This window comes from Borostomias antarcticus, assembly GCF_949987555.1.
Source record: "Borostomias antarcticus genome assembly, chromosome: 31".
Taxonomy (NCBI): Eukaryota; Metazoa; Chordata; class Actinopteri; order Stomiiformes; family Stomiidae; genus Borostomias; species Borostomias antarcticus.
The window spans coordinates 2,414,139-2,421,124 of NC_140264.1; the positions used below are offsets into that span (position 1 = coordinate 2,414,139).

The 6,986-nt window shown below is 44.2% G+C and overlaps 1 long non-coding RNA gene across 1 annotated transcript; it reads right to left on the reverse strand.

Annotated features, from left to right (window-relative positions):
• Nucleotides 1-5,727: 5,727 nt before the first annotated feature.
• LOC311327272 lies at nt 5,728-6,309 on the reverse strand. Its single transcript, XR_014631089.1, has 3 exons — nt 6,242-6,309; nt 5,982-6,077; nt 5,728-5,866 (listed from the first exon to the last, which is right to left on the reverse strand). It is a non-coding gene; the product is annotated as an uncharacterized lncRNA (long non-coding RNA).
• Between the last annotated feature and the right edge of the window lie 677 nt (nt 6,310-6,986).

Genomic DNA, 6,986 nt, shown 5'->3' on the forward strand with positions numbered 1-6,986 from the left:
GCTGTCCTAGACTCTCCTTCCCTCTGTCTTCTCCTCCATCTCTCTCTCATCCACTTCTTTTCCTTAAAGCTGAAACAACCAGAGGTCTGCTAGTCATAATAGTAGCCGCTGTCCAAGTAGCTCTCCTCGTCCGGCCTTCCCTCTCTCCTCTGTCTTTTTCCCATGTTGCCAGACAGCAGGCAAGACGTGGGCATACAGCGTGAAATTCAGGACACTCATGGATGCAACGATACAGGGGACAGTATGTGATGCACTGCAATGGCGCCTGTGCAAATTGCTGTTGTGGGGCACGCAAATTGCTGATATTAGGCAGCCGCGCTATCTATGAACAGAATGGAATGCTCTTAGTTGCCATGGAACATGGTAGCTTGACATAAGTTAAGGAGTGCTGGCTAGCTTATTCTAGCTATCTAAGTTAACACCGTGGGCTTCAACGTATTACATGTTTTCTCTCCTATTTAGATTTTGTCACTTCTATTTCTCTCTCCTGTCGCTTTCCCTCCGAGCTCAGCCAGAGGAACCTGTTGCATATCTTTCTCTCTCCTGTCCACAATCTGAAGTCGTCATGTGGTTGTGTCCCCCCCCTTCACTAGCTACATATAATCACCCTATACAGTATTTGAACTTGTACTAAATGTGTGATAATCATTTTAATGTTTGTGTGTCTCTCTTTCACTCTCAATCCCAGAAGTGATGTCAGACTTGCCCCAGGTGTGCTCCTGGTCCGAGTGCCAATTCTCCTAAAACTCCCAGATCTCCCTCCACAATCACATCAAGAGCAGCCGTAACAACCTCTACATCTCTCTGCTAAGGAACGGAGAGATCAGACCAGAGACTCTCCCATCCTGCTCCTCTTGATCACTCCCTTTCACCACCTCCAACACCCCGCTCACTGCAGCTCCTGGCCAGAGGCAGAGAGACATTGACAAGCCAAGATCGTACCACTGTGACCAGTGTGGGAAGAACTTCAGTCTAAAGGCTAATCTCAGGACGCACCAGTGTGTTCATACAGGAGAGAAGCCATACCACCATGACCAGTGTGGGAAGAACTTCACTACATCAGGAAACTTAAATAAACACCAGCGTGTTCATACAGGAGAGAAGCCATACCACTGTGACCAGTGTGGAAAGAACTTCACTATGTCAGGAAACCTAAAGACCCACCAGCGTGTTCATACAGTAGAGAAGCCATACCACTGTGACCAGTGTGGAAAGAACTTCACTACATCAGGAGAGTTAAGGACACACCAGCGTGTTCATACAGGAGAGAAGCCATACCACTGTGACCAGTGTGGGAAGACCTTCACTCGGTCAGGACACTTAAAGATGCACCAGCGTGGTCATACAGGAGAGAAGCCATACCACTGTGACCAGTGTGGGAAGAACTTCACTACGTCAGCAGAGTTAAAGACACACCAGCGTGTTCATACAGGAGAGAAGCCATACCACTGTGACCAGTGTGGGAAGACCTTCACTCAGTCAGGACAATTAAAGATGCACCAGCGTGTTCATACAGGAGAGAAGCCATACCACTGTGACCAGTGTGGGAAGAACTTCACTACGTCAGCAGAGTTAAAGACACACCAGCGTGTTCATACAGGAGAGAAGCCATACCACTGTGACCAGTGTGGGAAGAACTTAACTATTTCAGGAAACTTAATTACACACCAGCGTGTTCATACAGGAGAGAAGCCATACCACTGTGACCAGTGTGGGAAGAACTTCACTAAATCAGGAAACTTAATTACACACCAGCGTGTTCTTACAGGAGAGAAGCCATACCACTGTGACCAGTGTGGAAAGAACTTCACCATGTCAGGACACTTAAAGACACACCAGCGTGTTCATACAGGAGAGAAGCCATACCACTGTGACCAGTGTGGGAAGACCTTCACTCAGTCAGGACACTTAAAGATGCACCAGAGTGCTCATAGAGGAGAGAAGCCATACCACTGTGACCAGTGTGGAAAGAACTTCACTACATCAGGAGAGTTAAAGACACACCAGCGTGTTCATACAGGAGAGAAGCCATACCACTGTGACCAGTGTGGGAAGAACTTCACTATTTCAGGAAACTTAAAGACACACCAGCGTGTTCATACAGGAGAGAAGCCATACAACTGTGACCAGTGTGGAAAGAACTTCACTTCTTTAGGACACTTAAAAAGACACCAGTGTGTTCATACAGTTCATCCAAGAGCTGCACAGAGTTCACTGAAGCCTGCCTCAAAAAGGACCCCATCTTTGTAAGCAATAGTGTGCATGTGTGTGTGTTTGATATCAATTTGATATCAAATTGACTTTTATGATCTGAAAATCAGTCTATACTCTGAACATCTTTATTGTTTATATTCAGAACATCTTTATTGTCCCTGGAAGGCAACTAGACACTGTACAACGACACATACAGAACAGTACAAGAAGAGTTTACACACAAATCCGCTGCCCCCCCCTCCCTACTTTCTCTCTTTCTCATTCCCCCTTTCTCTCTCCTCTCAGGTTCACCACCAGCTATTGAAGAAGCGATAGATGAAGGAGAAGGGAGTTGGAGAAAGAGAAAGACCTGTCGTGGAATTTGGAATGGACCTGGTTTCTTAGGCCTTGATTACACTACTGCGTTTTCGCCTACATTTGTGCCTAGCAATGACTCTACCGCAGCCAAAATGAAGCTCGAACCCAGAGGCCTCAGGATACGGCTGGGGCTACGTTTCGGCACTCAAAATCTGGAGCTGTGTTCTAGTGTAATAGGCAGATCCAGAGGCTTTTGAAAAAACTAGGAAAAGGCCTACATTGTAATGCTGTGTTCAGTTCACATTATAACAATCAGACAGGTGATTAACGAGTTTGAGCTATATAGCATCTTAGTGGATACGATAGTTAATCAGCCAAGCGGACTGATCTTTTTTGTTCCCGACCAAATAGTACCTTCCTCACACCAGTCTGAACTTTCGAGCAATCCTGCCCTTTTCTTTTTGAATAATATTCTCAATTCTCCAATATATAGTCCTTACAATCAGTTTGTTTAAGTCCTTCATCCATTCCCTCACGATATAGCTCGCATATTACGACGAGACTTGAAATGTGCCCCAGATATGGAACAAACACTGGGATGGAAATGTATTTGTTGGTGACTGTTGGTTGAATGTCTGGACAGCTGCATTTTAAACTTGATCATCATGTATATTTTTTCATAAACCCTTTTTAATAAACAATGTATAAAATGAGAGAGGTACTGTAGGGAGTTCATTTGTGTGTATGGGGGTTTGTGGCTGAATTTGGGTCATTTACTCAAAACTCATATCTCAAAAACCCAAAATGACACTGCTGATGAATCTTAGCTTCTCCTTAATAATCAGAAAGATCAGACACAAGAAGACAAAGAACCTTCAGCTTCCAGAATCAGGTCAGGATTGAAAAAGGTCTCATCAGTCTCAGGACCACTGTGTCATCTGTTCTCCCAAGGTGTGGAGGCACCATTCATCTCTCGTGAGCCCAGGGATCTACTGGAGTGTAGGGGTGTGCCCGAATAAGAATACGGTATTCGGATGAGTACAAATAGTAGCTTTTTCCCGAATAGTAAATTCGTACGAATATTGTAAAAAAAATATTCGGGAGGGGGGAGAACAGTCAAATATGTATGAGCGAGCGGTACGCGCACGTTCGCGCTGATATAGGCACTAGGCAGGCAACGAACGTAAGCAGCACCGAGGGCTTTTGTCCCCAGTTAACTGACTTATTGAGACAGTTATTGGATTTTGTTTTCTTGTCGTAGCCTACCTGCTGCAATAGCCTGTAGAGGAGGACCGGTAGCTAGCTTGTTAGCTCAGTGTAGTATATCTAGCTAACGCTAGCTATTTCAGCTACGCATGCTCAGCCTCTCACTAACCCCCCCTTTTCTTGAATACTGTAGGTCCAGCAGATGCAAAAATGAAAAGGAAGGAGAAAAGTGGTGGCATAGCCAGCTTTTTTCAACCCCAAAAAACAAAGACAGGAGGGGAGTCAGACAAAGGCAAAGAGCAGAGTAAGGGACAGGAGAACAGTCAAGGAAGAGAAGAGAAAAGCATGAGTAAGGGAGGAATGAGCAATGAAGTAGAACTGAGTGATGACTGTGAAGAACAAAACACCAGAGACCGAGACAGAGCCACTGAGAGAGAAGAAAGTGACTCAGAAAGAGGGGGAGAGCAGCCCTACTACACTCTAGCTACCGTCTCCCATCCTAGTACTAACCAGGCCCGACCCTGCTTCCCTACTAACACAGTGGGTTGCAGCAACGTTGCACATAAGTTGTACTTAGGTAAGTTACAACGTTACCATCAGGCGATGTTGTGACAACGTTCATCTAAGGTCGAAAATAACTTTACCCTCCTAAGTCTAATTAGACTTTTCTGCAACGTTGCAGAAACATTGGCAATATGGGTCCCTGCAACGTCATTAAATGTTGCAGTGACGTTGGATTAAAGTCCTATTAGGCTAGCATTAGGCTAGCAATCGGGCTATCCCGTGACGTCACTGCTTGCTTGGCTCACAGTTGAAGTAGGCAGGATTCTTTGCCAAACTGCTCCTGTCTTTTTTTTTTTTTTTTCGCTTATATCCTTCATATTGTACTGTATGTTGAGGTTAATAACTCATCTTAGAAATGTTATTGATTGTATATTTCCCTGTTTGTTACAAATTGAATGCTTTTTCATTAATTAAAAAAAAAAAGTAGGCAGGATTCTCTATCACTGCGACCCATGGTGGAAATGTGTTTAAAGGTGCCATCTCCTCTGGAATGTAATCAATGAAATAAGAGATTTGACACATCAATGCTCAATACAGATAAAAACAGAACAACCAATCACACTTCTGACCAAGTGAAATGATTGGAATGACCTGTCAAACTGCCTAATCAACCTGCACACAATTTGATGTTTCTTTTCTAATCTACTAACGGTTTATGCCCCCTTGCTGAAAACAGAGCTGGAGGGAGAGCACCTTTAAATGACACCCTCATGAGCAACTGGACTTTAGTTTTACATTTTCATAGTCACAGCTAATTATTGCAGATATGCCGTGCACAGGTACAAGAGATTACAATGAGAATACACAAGGTTAACCCCAAGCTTTATTTACAATTGGGCATCTAATATATAGTGTACAACCACAGAAATCCATCATTTTTTATGTGAACAGGTACAAGACTACAATACTACAGGCTATCCTCAACTGAAGCTTTATTTACAATGTTGTGCACAAATCTGATTAGTCAACATCTGCAATAAACAATAGAAGACATTCTGCCCCATCATTAAACAAGACACAAGAGGATGGCTTTTCTGTTTATAGACCCCATGTAGATTCTACAGCCTGCGTCACTACTAGGGAGTGTTTAGTACTACATTAAAACAATACATTACCTAATTAAACAATGCATTAAAAGAACTGTACCACAAAGGAACCGAGCAAACAGGCTAACCTCACTGTTCACTCAAATGACATGAATGAAATCACAAATTTCCATTATAGTCTCCCAGATAGACCCAGAACAAACCCTTCTCCCAGGTACCCATATATGAATGAGACCACCCCGCCCCCTCGCTATTCAAACAGGTGATTGATTATTTAATTTACATTCATGGTCGTTGTGTGGGCAATCTTGTCCATTGAGCCAACAATTGTGCGTCGTCCCCCTCAATGGACAGCTCGCTACCACACAATCCACTCCACTGGGACTACATGAATCACAGTTGCAGCTTGTCTAGAGGCTCATAGCAAAACATTTCACTGCTCGTTGCACTTGCAGTATGTGAGAAATATATTTGTCATGCGCAGACAGAGGATGATTGAATGGAGCTCTGGCTTGTCCAAAGGCCTTCTAACTCAGTACCTGAAACATCACAGACACACAAAGTTAGTCTTATGAAAGACACAACTCCACAAATCCAGTTTGTATGCATTTTCACCAAATTGGACCCTGTGTGTGTGCGGGGGCGAGGTGTTACCTGTTGTGGTGGTGCTCCATCCCTGAACTACTATGACGGTAGTTCTGCAGATACGAGGGGTCCTCTGGACTTGGCTCCAGGGGCAAGATTCCAAATCTGTAATAATGATCAGCCATCAGTGACATTTGTTCATCATCTAGAGGTGGTTGCATGTGCATGACACTGACTGTGTGTTAGATTAGTGTGAGGAGAGTGAATACAGCATAACCTCCCAGTAGTGTGTGTGTGCGTGCGTGCATGTATGTCTATGTGTGCTTTACCTGACCATGAGGGGGCTGAGCGTGGCAGTGTCTCAGAAGAGAGCATCTTCTCTTGGGTTTGTTCTGGGTCTGGAGAGCAGAATTTGTTCTCTGTAAAGCGCATTGTGTTTCCTCTGGGTATGAAATGTGCTATACAAATAAAGCTTTGCTTGATTGATTGATTGATTTTGGTTCCTGATTGTGGGCAGCTGTTATCTACTGTCTCTTGTTGGGCAAATGTGCAAATGTTAGGATTTGCAGTGTCTTATCAAAAACTGTGCAGAAGTCCCAAAAACACTGTGCCTTGTGGCTGCTCAATCTTGATCGCTCTTCTTGTCAGCTGTGATTTTGGTATGAATTTCCTGTCTGCATCTCTCTTCTGAAACCGGAAGGCATGAATCATGAAGGATGTGCATGGGTGATTGAAGAGAGGGGCAGGATTTGCGTAGACAAGGCAAAGAGCCATGTTGTCGTCGTCTCCAGGTATTCCAACAACTTCCACACACTGTTCATCCTCTGTGATGAATGCACGGTCCTTCTCCTGGCTTGACCTTTTCACGTTGTGTGGTTTGACATGCATGTTGAAATTCCTTTCCTGCAGTCTTTTAGCCACCTGCTTGATGGGATTGTTTCCAGACCGCACCAGCCGCTTGACGCCATGAAGGTAGTTTTCAAACTGGAATGCACTGCAGTTGTCCAGTCCGCCATATTTCTCTGCCTCAGCAGTAATGTGAACCAAACTGTGCAGATTGTACACCATGAAGTC